Raw genomic sequence first — 15,806 nt, 5'->3', positions numbered from 1 at the left:
TGAAAATAAGTTGGTAATCAATTTGTCTGTGGACCACATGGATGTAATTCCATTTAATATGCCTGAGGTAAACAACAATAACAACTTTTGTGATGGGCAAGAGAATCTAGGAATTGAGGATACTGCTGAAAATGCTGAACCTAATTTACAAAATATTGAAAGGGATGATGAAGTGTTCATTTCAAGTGATGATGATTCTTGGTTGTATGAAGCAAACAATGACAAAGAGGACAACTTAAGCAATAGCAGTGACGCACATGAATCATCTAATATGAGTAATATTGCTTTCTCAGATTATGAGGACAAATATGAAGGTGATGTCATTTCGAATTCCGAATATGAGGATGAAATTGATCCAAATAGGGCAGCTTTAAGAGCAAAAATGTTCACCTATAATCTGAGAGAGGATATTGGATTTGAGAAGGATATGTTATTCACCAATATTGATGCTTTTAGGGCTGCTTTGAAGGATTATGTAATCCAGAAAGGTTTTCCCATAGTAAAACTGAAAAATGAAAAGAAAACGTGTACTTCTAAGTATGTTATTGAAGGCTGTCCATGCAAAATCCATGTTTCTCCTGTTGGTGAAACAACTACTTTTCAAATTAAGTCTTACACACCTCAGCACACTTGTGTTATGAACAATAGGAATACGGAGGCTACATCTGATTGGATTGCAAAGAAACTGGTTCCACTTCTTTGGATCCATTCTCAAATGAATACAGAAAGTGTCTATGCTGAGATTGTATCAAAATATGATGTGCATCCTAGCAAGATGCAGATTTGGAAGGCAAAGACAAGGGCACTAGAAGAGATATAGGGTACACACTATGAGTCATATGCAAAATTGCTCAAGTATACTGAGATTTTAAGGAAAAGTAACCCTCAATGCATCTACAAAATACATTTTGATAGGCCAAATCTCTTGGTGGAATGAAGATTTTTGAGAATTTTTATTAGTTTCAAAGCACAAAAAGATGAATTTCTAAGATATTGCAAGCCATTTGTTGGTTTTGATGGTTGCAACCTCAAAAGACCATATGGAGGAATGTTGCTTACTGCTATGGCTTTGGATGGGAATCACAGCATATTCCTTCTTGCAATTGTTGTGGCTAAATGTGAAAACAAAGAGACTTGGTCATGGTTCTTTTATTTCTTTGAAGAATACTTTGGTCCATTTGATAACCAACTGCCTCTAACATTTATGAGTGATAGACAAAATGTACATTTTGTTCTACTTACAAATGTCCCATTTCTATTGTCATATAACTTAACTACCAATCTTCTATTTGTTCTAATTAAATTATGTTAAATGTAGGGTCTAAACTTAGCATATGAAGAACTGATGCCATACGCTAATGCAAGATACTGCTGTAGGCATATTCAGAGCAACTTTAAACTGTCCTTTCCTGGGTTGCTGCTTAGTAATTACTTCTGGCAGGCAACTAAGAGCTTTGATACAACTGGTCATGAAGAGGCAATGGAGAGAAGAGATAAACATTGAAGCTTGGATATACTTGACAAAGATACCGCTAACAACTTGGGCACACTCATTTTCTCCTACTATAAAATGTGATCATGTGATGAATAACTTCACTGAATCTTTTAATGCATGGGTTGGTGATCTGAGGGGGTTGCCTATTCTTACATTGCTTGAAGGTTTAAGGAGAAAATTGATAAAGAAACTATAGAAAAGATTTCATAAGAGCTGTACCTACACAGGTGTTGTGCCAATTGTGGAGAAACTGAGAGAAATTGCCACTCAATCTAGAAAATGTGAGTTTTCTATGGCTAGTAAGACACTATTTGAAGTAAAGGAATTTGGTAAGTCCTACATAGCCAATCTTCAAGAAAGAACTTGTGAATGTGGAGCATTTCAAATTTTAGGAATTCCATACAAGCATGCTGCTTTAGGAATTATATACAAAAGAGAGAATATTGAGAAATATTGTGATCCAATATTTACAATTGAGGTGTATCAGAGGACATATTCTGGAATGATAAATCCAGCTTCTGATGAGAGAAACTGGCCTGATATGTTGAGGTGACCCCTGCTACACTATTACTACTCCCATTAAGAAGAGACTAGGTAGACCAAAAAAGAATAGGTGGAGAGAATCTGATGAGAATGCTCCTTCAACTCAAACAGGAAGGTCCAAAGCTTTTAGGTGCTCATTGTGCCAATCTTATGGGCATAATAGGAGAACTTGTGAAAGAGCTCCAGTGAAAGCAAAGAAAGAAAGCAATGCTTCTAGTAATGGTTATGCACATTGTCTATATGACCTTGTTCATTATTTGCTTTGGTTAATATGACATTCTAATTGATTTCATGTTATCAGGTTCGTGAAAGAAAAGGGAAACCGGATAGAGGATTGGCTAATACAGGGTTATCTGGGGCTGTACTTTGGGTACTACAATAATTGTTGGATTCAAAATTTATTATGGCATTCATTATCAACTGTTACACTTTATATCTGAATGCAGGATCATGTTTCTAGAAATATACCTGTTGTTTTCTCAAGTCAAGGTAGCAATCCTAATTGTCCAAATTAGGTATGTCTTATATTCATGTCCTTGTAAGTTGTATACTGTTGTTAATTTATGGAGATACCTAAATGTTGGATACAATCAAGGGAAACACAAATTCTGTATCTGCTCGAGCTCAATTGGGTACCAGAACTCCATCTGCTACTGTTAATGTACAAAATCAATTCCAAGCCAGCCAAGTGGAACAAAGAAGGTATAACTTTGTTTATTTCAATTTCATTTGATAGCCACATACATCTTTATATGCATATACATGTCTCTGGTATGATAAGAGCACTTTATGATTTATTTTTGTTAGAAAGGAAGGCCTACAAAAGCTAGAGCCATAAGGACAATAAACACTATTGAGAAAAGGACTGGCGGTACCCCCATTCATTCACACATGCCTTCTAGAGAAAATGCCCCTGTAGAAAGCAACAATGGAGCTTCTCAAACATCCAGAATTGTTACATAGAAGCTAATGCAACTACTAACTCTGTCAATGTTAGTAGCTCCTTCAGCTTGTGGTTTTAATGGCTGATCACTACATATCTAATTAGTAATTTATATAGTATTTTACTAAGCCTGCATTCAGTGGTAGTGGTCTGAATCTTTTGTACATCAAATCTCATGATGGAACTGATACCATATAGTCACCTAGTCACCTAAGCTTAGCAATCCTTACCATCCGGACAACTAGTCTGAGATGATGTTTTGTGTTCAATGGATTGCTTGGCAAACTCAAATCTGTAACTGAAAGTAAGGTGCTACAATTGCAACATTTACAATCCTAACCATCTTCAAAGCCTATTAAAAAAAAATTTTTTTTTTTTGCTTTGGATTGCTCATTATGGGTATTCAATCAACTTGATATTTAAGATATTTAAGACTTGTTTTAGTTTATTTTGTTTATAGTGCTTTGTACCACTTGCATATGCAATTGTATAAGTGGTTTTGGAATTTTTTTTTATTTTGAAGCATGGTAGATAAACTTCTATTAAATATTGTAAATGAATTTAAATCCACCATATCTTGACCTTGTGGTTCTACCACTATATAATTACCAAGGCTCAAGTTTTAGTGGTACACTCTTACAATTTTATCCAATTTTTCTTCCTTTTTTTGTTGCCATTTTTCTTGCCCAAAAATTTTAACTCATTTTCTTGTAGGATCAATGGGAGTAAACTTGGAATATAATTGTTTGACAAGACTAATTCATTATTTTTAAATTTACTTTTTACGACATGGACTTAATTTGTTACCAAATATGTCAATCAAGGGGTGGGTAGTGTAATATTTGATATTAGAACGTATTTATGTCTGAAATTATCCAAAAAAAAAAAAAGAACTACTACTTCTTTAATGTTGGATAATCCCCCAATCTTCCCTATATTGTCTTAACCTAATCAAGTCTAAGATTTTTTTTTCGAATCCCAATAATTATGTACCAACTATCACCTCCTGGTTTCCTAATATTTTTTTTTGGGACACGATAGACCTATACTTACTTTATGCTAGGGGAGGGAGAACCTTTTTTTCGGACACGATAGACCTACACTTACTCTATAATAGGGGGAAGAGGACCTAAAGAGACCTAAGATAGACTTACAATTACACTTACTCTATACTAGTTTCCTAATGTAAGGGGGACAAATTTGAATAACTTAAAGGCCCTATAATGTAGAATATCATAAGCGCAGAGGTTCAAGGCGGAGTCAACGGGGAGGAAGGGTTGCAACCAATCCATAAGTTTTTAAATTTTTATAATTAATTACATTTACTTCCCTAGAAACTTGACCAAATTATCAAATGGACCCCTTGGTTTGGCCAAACTATAGGGCGTCCCCTAAAAATCATAAATTGTTACTACTACACCCCTCCCGTTAGTCCTTTGACGTTGACCACCTGAAATTCAACAAAGACTGTAGTAACTTTACGTGAAGGTCCAAAAATACCCTCGAAGCATTATTACCTTTTTCTTCTTCTTCTTTTTTTTTCCGCCATCCTTATTTCTTCCTTATTCCCCGGAAACACCAACTGTAGCCTTGCTAAAGCAAAATCTCCAACTCCAAATGCCAATCTATCATGGATGTTTCAAGATACCTAGTCATGTAGGTAGTGATCTTTCTTTTATTCAAACTACCAAAATCCAAAGAAAATTGTCAAGGCCACCTCATTCATATCCATTAATATCTCTTAGATCAAACTTTTTTTTTAGGAGTCTTAAATCTAACTTCAAACACTAAAATCAAAAGAAAACACTTTTTGAGATGTCAACAACAATAATATTTTGTTCACAGCATCTTAATCTTGTAACATGGTAACCACGACCAGAATTAATAACAAATAAGAAAAGAAGATGCAAAAAAATTCTGCACCATTAGCAGCAAATTCATGCCACGCTCCAAAAAAACATGAAAGAAAAACTATTTTGTTATGTCAAGAACCAAATCTAAGTTGCAGATTCAATTGATAAAACAATACGTTCAATAGACAAGGAAAAATAATACGCAAGAAAAGAGAATTGATGAAAGAAGAGGAAAGAAAGATTTGGTCCATTTGGAAGATGGATATCAGCGCGGAGATTTGTCCTTATCCCATTTTGTTCCACGTTTGTGTTTTATTTTCCAACTTTTTGTATTGGGTCAATTTTGTCATTTTAGTAATATATGTTAGTTGGGTTTACAGAAGGTTACTGACAGAGGACTTTTGTAGTTTGACCAAACGATGGGATTCATATGGTAATTTGGCTAAACCTCAAGGGTGATAAATGTAATTAAGCTAAATTTTTATTTAACGACTATTAAATTCTAATTTTTTTTAAAAAGTCCTCTTCTTGACCCCCGAAAATTTTTTATATCATTTAATATATTTTCTCCATTTTCCTAATTTTATGGTTTATAAAGTTTTAACTTATTTCTTTTTAAGACTGGAAAAGTATTGGTGTTCAATATTGACAAGATGCCCCTTTCCCCACCCCTTTCATAAATTACTTGCTCTGCCGCTAAAATTCCATATAAAAGTTAACATTGTTTGGATAATTACTCATTTTGAACGAGCATCATCTCATCCTAGACTGGTGAATGTCATCTTCTGGAATTTAAGCATATGTAGGCAAACGTTTGTGATCGCATGATTTTCAACTTTCTTTATCCAAACAAAAAGGGCATTTGTGTGATTGTTGGTCAGTCCAACAACGAAAATTGACTGCAATATGTTCCGTCACCGAGCCGACCACGTTTCTAAGAATTGGTCTGTTTTCCCTACCCTCACTATTAGCTTTCAAGACTTAATCGGCAAGCAACATTAAAAGGCAACTTCAATAAAATAAAATAAAATAAAAACTAAATGGACTACTGAGGTACGACCCAATACATGAAAGATTTTGCATGTTGAAGGTTTACCTAATATCCATCAAAGGCTAGTACAAACCATTGTACTTGCTCTATCTAAATTTGATTTCTATAACAAGAAGAATTTCCAGACTAGCTATACTTGGAATTTCTTGTTCTTTTCTTTTGTACATTCTTTGGCAATTGGCATGCAAGAGTGAGTATAGCATCTTTCAAACACATGAAATCAGCAAATTACTGTTTTCCAATAGTACAAAACAAAGAAAAGAATCTGCCGAAAACTTAATGACACCAATTAGCATATCATAAAAATAAAGTTTCTTGCTTTTCATGTTTAATCATCAATAAGCTGTTAACTTTTCTCTATTGCCTCATTTCTAAAACGCTTTTATTTGTTTCCAGGGAAGGATTATTGGAAATTTCATTTTGACCCTCAAACTATGCACTTTATATCACTTCAATCCCTAAATTTCAAAATGGAATAGTTAAATCCCTAAATTGTTAAATCCATCCCAATTAAGTAAAACCGTTGATAGAATCCACAAAATCATCAGTCTTCTTGAGGTGTGCAAACATACGCCATTAAACGAGACTAGGTTTCAAATTCTACCAAAATGACGAGGGCATAAATGTAATTTCATCGCAAAATAAATAGAAAATAGATGGAAAAACATTTTGGGTTCTTTGGTTTAGGGCTTTGATTTGTAAATTATAGAGAAAGAGAGAGGAGAGAAGGACAAGAAAAACTCTGAGAAATTTTTGGCTAATGCTAGCAAAAATCGATCGAGATCTACAGACGGTGAAGATTACGACAAGGGCAAGAAAGAAATGGCATTCAAGAGAAAAGCCATCTCCAGTGAAGCTAAAGAAATCGAAAATAAAGACTGAAATTGGTAATCAAAATAAAATTTTTGCCTTTTTCATGTAGGTTAATTCAATAGCATAAGCCATACATGGATTAGAAAAAACTATTAATTTGTAATGAAATATGTCTCCGTCGCCATAGGGATTAGTGAAAAGTTAGGATTTTATATGGTAGTGAAATTTGTCTCCTTTAATATGCTTTGTATGGTAATGGAAAAGATCTATTGCATAATTTACTCAAAGAATCTGTAGTCCTTATTTTGAAGATATAGTGATTTATTGCATAATCTGTCTCCCTAATGCTCCTTGTGTTGATGACATTGTGATACCCTTTTAGAAATTATTGAATTTTTTAAAACATTTTCTGATTAAAAAACTTATTTGCTTAAAATCAGAGAGCGGGCAAAATGGTATTTGGCCTGAACCATTTACTTTAGAGATATGCCATCAGCGAGAGTTTACAAGATCGCCTAACACAGAATACGCAGGAGGAAGGGTTGACCTCATTGATGGGTGTAATCCTGAAAAATGGTCACTTCAAATGCTTGATAAATGTGAGAAAAACTTGGATACCCAAAAGATGTAGGTTGTGGGTGGTACGGTAGACTACCGGGATTTTCACTCGATCACGGACTAGTTTTTGGCTTATGTGATAGGGACTGTGAATTACTTGTTAATACCTTACAACCTAATAGAGTTGCTAAGGTGTATCTTGCTTTTGGAGGTAGAGCTAATAGGGTGAGGTTCCATGCTAAGGATATGTAAAATAAAACCATGCATGAAAGTCGGACAACTCCTTCAAAAGAGGCTGGGAAAGATGAAGGTGCAGCTAGTTGCGATAGTGATGTTATTATAATAAAAGAGAGTGAGAGTGATGATGAGGGAGTAAACATGCATCCACAAAAGTTAGATACTCAAGATGCGCTTTTTGGTGTAGCTAACTCGAAATCCTTGAAAGTAGACATTGAAAATGAAACTGATGTAGGAGTAGGCATTCCAAATATCATCAATGAAGCCACAATAAATGCTGATGATACAAATGACTTGACATGGTAGCAAAGAAAGCTGAGTGTAGTAAAGCTGATGAAGTGAACTAGAGAAGGCCAATATGATGGATACTGGTGACCATAGAACAGCGACAACCCAGTGAAGAAGCAACTATACATTCAACCTTCTTATTTTCCTTTGCTACACCCTTGAGTTTTCTTGCAACCTCTCATTCTCAACTTCTATTTTGTTTTTTGTTCTTAACATTCCAGGGATTAGACCCTTGAACTTTTGACATATTTCAGGATCAATGATCAATCCAATCCTAGTATCTGCATCCTCCCGATTCCTACATTAACAACACCATTAAGAAAATAAAGACAAGTTTAGCTAGATGGGTTGCATACAAACTGGAAACATGGGGAAGTACAAATAGAAATACCTAATGGAAATTACCATTGACGAAACCTACTTCCTGGGTTTAAGTCTATCCATGATGTTCATCAATGGTTGTTTTTCACAATTACATGCGTTCCTAATCATCTCTCCTTTTTCTTCTTTTTTATCTTCAGATTTCTAACCTTTTTTTTTCTTCTTAGTTCTTTCCCCTCATTTGGAGATGTAGCCAATTGGTCTCTATTTATGTGGGACACATTGATATCCTTTTATGGACTGGATTGGATCAAGAATATGACCCGTATGTGGTGAATAAAAGGAGGAAATCCCTCCTTTGTGCTAAATAATTTCCTTTTTATTTTTTTATATATTTTTATGAATTCTTATACTTGCCCTCATTCAATGGCACATGTTTACATACCCCAAGAAGACTGAAGATTTTGGAATTTTGTCAATGATTTTCCTTAATTGCGATAGATTTGATAGTTGAGAGATTGAAGTATCCCATTTTGAAGTTTAGATATTAAAGCGAGATACGTGCATAGTTTGAGGGGTCAAAATAGTATATACCCCAGGATTATTTGATATAATTAGAGATGTTGACCAAATTATACAATTTTTATCTCAACATCTCATTCTTAGTTTGCTTTAAATTATTCTTGTCAAGCCTATGAAGTTAGTTTTAATTCGCCTTAGAATCTATTACAACACTTATTACTTTTTCTAAACAATGAGTAATGACTAAGTACTTTGAGATATCAAATTGTACGTGATTAATGACCCACCAATTTGATATTGTGATATTTAAGTAGAAGTTAATAAATACATACTACGTCGACAATATTATGGCTCAATCTTTTTTGAGAGCTGCAAAACTAAATTGTGAGAATAAGGTTGATTGTTTCTTAATTGAATTAATCTTTTCTACACTATAACAAAATGTAAACACTTTTTACACTATTGTGAGTACATGCATATCACATGTGTGAAAACAGATTTTTAAATCGCAAGAAAGGTGAAGTACCAATTAAAACGTTACTCTAAAAAAACTTGCACTAACAACATTACAAAGATTATCCCTTTTATTAATATTTCAAGGCAAAAGTGGAAGGTGACTTTATCCCTTGCAGTTCTCACAACAATATGGATAATAAAGTAAAGATAATTCATTAAGGATGCATCATTTTAGAGCAAAATGGACCTCTTAAAATAGTGGGAACTAGTGAATGACTATTAAGGACAACCTGTAAAAGAAGTTTCTTAAAACAACAAATGTTGATGCGGAATCTATTGGCATATTTGCCTCTCAACCAATCTTGTCTCTGTATCTCTTATCAAACCAATAGGGACATTAGAAACAGTCTAATCTGCAGGACACATTCCGTGTGAATTGTGTCGCTTTTATGGCGTATCTCATGTAATGTTTTGCCCCACTTTTCCTGGATTTTCACAGCGAAGTACAGAAAAGAGATTAAAATCCACAGCTCCAAGGATGATGGCTGCTCTTCGCGTTTTAAGATAATACTACTTTAGGACAGTAGAATAGTCTTTTTCTAATATGTATGTGCATGCCATGTGCAAATCCACAGATTCTATTTACTTTGTACCTGTGAATCTCAATTGCAAGATCCCTTAATTTAGAACAAGTTTCTATTGTTTCTTGCAAGCTTAATTTTGAAACAATTCATATTTTAAGTACTGACTTTGCTGTAATGATTTTAGACAAATTTATCCAAAAAATAGCAACTTTTGCTGATGTTGAGTAAACTTACTCTAAGAAAGACCGATATATTATGTCAAAGTTTATCTTGTAAAAAGTGCTTTGCCAAACTTTAGTATCATTAGTAATATTTCACATGTTTTGCACGTGATTATATTATCTTAAAATATAACATGTTTTAGATGTTATTAACAACCATCATACTTTAGCAATAATATCACATGGGTCTACTAAATTATTTATTTTACATTAATTATTTGTATCCAATTTTGTTCAGTAAATCATCTGATCATATATTATACCAATAGATTAGATGATTTGAGATATTCATCTAAATTTTTTCTCTTTTTCTTTTGCTTTCACTTTTGTAGATGCCTTCAAATTACTGGTTAGTTGACTTTCCCTATTTTCTCTGAAACAAATTAAGTATAATAATAACTTTTTTGTGGGTGCATGCCTACTCTCTCATCACCACACACACACACACACACACACACACACTCTCTCTCTCTCTCTCTCTATTATAACAAATAAATTTCTCTAGTTTCACTTCATCAGCTTCACTAAGAGGAGAGAGGGACAAGAAAAACTCTAAGAAATTTTTGGATAATACTAGCAAAAATCAATCCAGATCTAGAGATAGTGAAAATTGTGATAATGGCAACAAAAAGATGGCATCCGAGAGAAAAGTCATCTCCAGCGAAGCTAAAGAAATCGAAAATGAAAACCGAAACTGATAATCAAAATAAATCTTTTGACTTCTTCATTTAGGTTAATTTAATAGCATAATCCATACATGGATTAGAAAAAACTGTTAATTTGTAGTGAAATATATCTCTATCGCCAAAAGGATTAGTGAAAAGTTAGGGTTTTATATGGTAGTGAAATTTGTCTCCTTTAATATGCTTTGTATGATAATGGAAACAATCTATTGCATAATTTACTAGAAGAATCCGTAGTCCTTGTTTTGAAGATATAGTGATTTGTTGCATAATCTACCCCCCTAATGCTCCTTTTTATTTCTAATATTTTAACGCCTTTATCCTTTATGGTCCTCACAACAATATGAATGATATATTTAAGATGGAGCATGGATAATTCCTTGAGGATGCATCATTTTAGAGCAAAAAGGATTTCTTAAAACAGTGAATGACTATATTAAGTACAGCCTGTAAAAGAATTTCCTTAAAACAACGAATATTGATGTGTAATCTGTCGGTATATTTGCCTCTCAAGCAACCTTGTCTCCGTGTCTCTTATCAAACCAATAGGGACATTAGAAACAGTCTAATCTGCAGGACATAGTTCCATGTGGATTTAGACACCTCAGTGAACTGCGTCGCTTCTCTAAGTGTAGCAAGGACTGCATATATATCTCATGTAATGTTTTGCCCCACTTTTTCTGGATTTTCACAACGAAGTACAGAAAAGAGATTAAAGTCCACAACTCCAAGGATAATAGCTGCTCTCCGCGTTTTAAGATAATACTACTTTAGGATAGTGGAATAGTCTTTTTCTAATATGTATATGCATGCCAGGTGCAAATCCACAGATTCTATTTACTTTGTACCTGTGAATCTCAATTGCAAGATCCCTTAATTTAGAACAAGTTTCTATTTTTTCTTACCAACTTAATTTTGAAACAATTCAAGTTTTAAGGCCTAACTTTGCTGTAATGATTTTAGACAAATTTATCCGGAAAATAGCAACTTTTGTTGAGTAAACTTACCCTATAGAAGACCTCTATATATATTATGTCAAAGTTTATATTGTAAAAAGTGATTTTCCAAACTTTAGTATCACTGGTAATATTTCACGTGATTATATTATCTTAAAATATAACATTTTTTTAGATATTATTGACAATCATTATACTTCGGCAATAATATCTCATAGGTCTACTAAATTATCTATTTTATATTTATTATTTGTATCCAATTTAGTCCAGTAAATCATCTGATCATATATTATGTCAATAGATTAGATGATTTGAGACATTTATCTAAACTTTTTCTCTTTTTTTTTCTTTCACTCTTATAGATACCTTCAAATTATTGGTTAGTTGACTTTCCTACTTTCTCTGAAGCAAATTGAGCATAATAATAACTTTTTTGTCCTAAAATCACTTTTTCCCTAGTATATATTTTAATATTTTTGATGATCTTGGAAATGGAATTGTGGATAATCGAAAAATTTTTTTAACAGATAAATTGGGAGTAAAACGAAAATGGATATTTTTAGATAAAAGTGCATTATTATTTTATTTGTCACTATAATTTAGATTTGATGCTTCATTTTTGTAACCACTGCCTTTATTGTCTATTATTGAAATGCGATGACTCTAATTATTGGAGGGAAGAGTATTTTGGGTGTCACTAAAAACTAAGACCAGATTTTGCAACACTCTAATCTAAGACTAATGATACTTTTGGTATCAAAATATCTGTATCTATATCTATGTATTTCTATTCGATTCAGGTGACGTTAATGTTTTCTTTTATGACATTTGAATTGAATTTTTCAAATTTTTTGGGGTAATATTTATCATTCTTTATGTCACATATGATTTTTTAGTTTTAGTCTGTGTTTTACTTTCTTTTTTTTAACTATTCATATTGATACAATTATGACACTAGGTGCAACATGTCCTAAATTCTTCCTATTCTGCTAAATTGGATGTGTACAACTTATTATTTCATCTATTTGCTCAATGTTTCTCAATTCAATATTTTCCTTTATAAATCAATTTAGTATGATATAATATGGTGAACTTAATCATCAACTAATATTCTATCTTGTCATCGACCATTATTTTCTATAATGAATTTTAAACAGCATAAATCATAAGAGCGTAACATGAAACTTTAATCATCAATTAATAAGAGTATAATTGAAACACCAAAAACTAAGTTCACAAAAATGCTTATACTTAAAGGTACCAAGATTCATGGTACTTTTATAAGAGTAATGATAATTATGTATAGCGGGATCTTTGAAACAAAAATTTAGTGATTCATAATCGATGTTGAGGACCTGAGGAGGAAATTCGTTGTTTAACTACCCATTCTTGAATTTTTAATTGGTTAGTATACGTAATTAAGAACATTTCTGTTCAGTTTTAGTTTGGCTACGAAGAATTTTGCCATAACTGTTGGAAAAATATACGTCGGATGCAATGCAAGGTTGACCAAGAAGAAGTGACAAGATTGAGAAAGGCAAGAGGTCTTTTACCTAAAACCCAACATTGTGACTTAGAGCAAGAAATTTGAGCAGTTCAATCGCATGTTTGCTCGGAGATGCGAGGGATTATCTTGAATTTGATGAGTCGCAGACCATTCTTAGCTTACCCAATTCTCTCGAGTTGATGATTGTTTCAAAGTGAATATTTTACTTATCTTTTTGGTCTGCTTTCAAATAATGGTCACTTTCCCTAAACGAAAATTGTAGATTATAAAAACACACCTTGTAGTGCCAATGAGTTAAGTGGACGAGCTCAATACCTCACCAGCAATTATCATAGTATTAGCTAACATAAGTTGGTTCGATTGGTAAGAATGAATTACTTTCTCACAAAAGGTAGTATATTCAAATTCCATTACCGATATAAGATTCCGAGAATATGTCCCGACTCATGGTAGCAACCGAAATCAAACCCACTCAAACATTTTCATATTAAAATATATATATATATATATCGTAGCCTTAGGGTTTTGAAATGTTTTTGGTAGATTGCACTTTTACTCATTATGTGATAAGTTTTGTGCACCACAAGTTTGATTACATGTTTTAGTCATATAAATCAATTCTTGTGTGGAATTATTCACTGCTGCTAACTTGAAGGCGAAAATACAAAATTGGTCTACATCCCTTGCCTGATAATAGCTCCATAAAGGATCACGCCATCATACGGTCCTGTCCATAAAGGCCCAAAACTGCTATACCAAAATCACGTTTTCTAAGGGCCCTGCGCCTCCTCTTTTCGAATCTTTATTTGAGAGCTACTACAACCCGCCCTTAATTTACAACAATCTAGCCCCAGAACCAGAAGGCACCCAAAAAAAAAAAAAAAAAAAAAGTGAATCCAGAGCAGAATTTATGCAGTGATTTGTAAATTGAACATTTTGGTAATTTAATCTCTAAGTACATAATTTGGTAGCCTCAATCGCACATCCAATTGAAGACACAATTAATACTGTGGTATTTACGAGTCACAATTAGTCTAGCAATTATATAGACTGCCACTCTTATTTGCATATCACAATGTTACGGAGGATAGTGAGATCACTGGGAAATACTCTCAAACAGGAGTTGCAATTTGGAGAAGACAACTCGAGTGAGAGAGCAAATGTTATTGCAGAGAAAAAGAACAGAGAATGGGAATGAATACAATTGGAAACAATACTTCTGACTACCCTTCCTCGCATACCCACAACTGCTTTTATACTACTTCAGCTAACCGCCTTCTAATTCCGCAACCTTTCCATTTTCAGCTAACCGTCTTCCTGCCCAAACTTTCCCTTTCTGCACACTCCTTCTATTTCCGGCTCCTAACTACCTAACAGAACAGCTGACATGGCGTAACTAACTCAACCACCCGTCTGATGTGGCATAACAACTCCTGGCACTACGATTCCAGCTGGCATCCTTTCTTTCAGATGTAACAATACTTCCCTCCCCAAACAGTTCTTGTCCTCAAGAACTGAAATGAGGATATTGCTGGTGAAGGTCAAACCAGTACTCCCACGTTGCGTCCTCTGGAAAACTGTTGCTCCATTGCACCAACACCTGTGTAGCAGCAGTTCGCCCCCTGCGTACCAATCTTCTATCCAAAATAGCAATTGGCTCCATGAGTAGCTGACCCTGATCAGTGACACGAGTAGGAATGTGTTGTTGCACAGGGTGATCCCCTACATGTCTCTTCAGAAGGGAAACATGAAAGGTAGAATGTATCTTGACATCTGGAGGAAGTTGGAGTGTGTAGGCCACTGAACCAACCTTGGCCAGAACCAAGAAGGGACCAAAATACCGTGGAGACAGCTTCTGGCAAGAGTGATTCCTGAGTGAATGCTGCCTATATGGTTGGAGCTTAACATAGACCCAATCTCCTGGCTCAAAGACCCTCTTGGATCGGTGATGGTCAGCCTGCTGCTTCATGCGATGCTGAGTTTTTTGCAAGTTGTGTTTCAGCAAGTGTAGAGTAGCCTCTCTTGCAGCCAGGCTCCTGTCCACACTATCAACAGAAGACGTACCCGGCATGTAAGGGATGTGTAAGGGTGGTGGCTGACCATAGAGGACCTCATATGGTGTGGTCTGGATAGCGGAGTGAAAGTTCGTATTGTACCAGAACTCTGCCAGGGGTAACCAAAAACACCATTGCTTGGGATGATCACTACTCATACACCTCAGATAGCCTTCCAAACAGCGATTAACAACCTCAGTCTGGCCATCTGACCGAGGATGATAAGCCGTCGACAAACACAGCTGTACCTTCAACAGATGAAACAACTCCTTCCAAAAGTGACTAATGAAAATTGCGTCCCTATCACTAACTATAGTGTTAGGGAGGCCATGGAGCCTATAGATGTTATCCAAAAATGCCTGCGCCACTGAGAGTGCAGTGTAGGGATGCTTGAGGGCAATGAAATGAGCGTACTTGCTGAGCCGATCCACCACCACAAGCACAGTATCCTTCCCATGCGACTGAGGCAGTCCTTCTACAAAATCCATGGATATGTCAGACCACACACGGTCTGGAATGCCTAATGGCTGTAGCAGGCCTGGATAGGCCACATTCTCCCCCTTATACCGCTGACACACATCACAAGAGGCCACGTAGTGTTCGACATCCTTTTGCATGTTTCTCCAGTACACCAACCCTTTAAGTTTCTTGTAGGTCACCTGCACACCTGAATGCCCTCCAATAGGGGTGTCATGCCACAACTGAATGAGCCTCTGCCTTA

The sequence above is a fragment of the Coffea arabica genome, chromosome 6c (genome assembly GCF_036785885.1).
Source record: "Coffea arabica cultivar ET-39 chromosome 6c, Coffea Arabica ET-39 HiFi, whole genome shotgun sequence".
In the NCBI taxonomy this organism is placed as follows: Eukaryota; Viridiplantae; Streptophyta; class Magnoliopsida; order Gentianales; family Rubiaceae; genus Coffea; species Coffea arabica.
The sequence above is the reverse complement of the archived record's forward strand: the minus strand, read 5'-3'. Positions refer to the sequence as shown.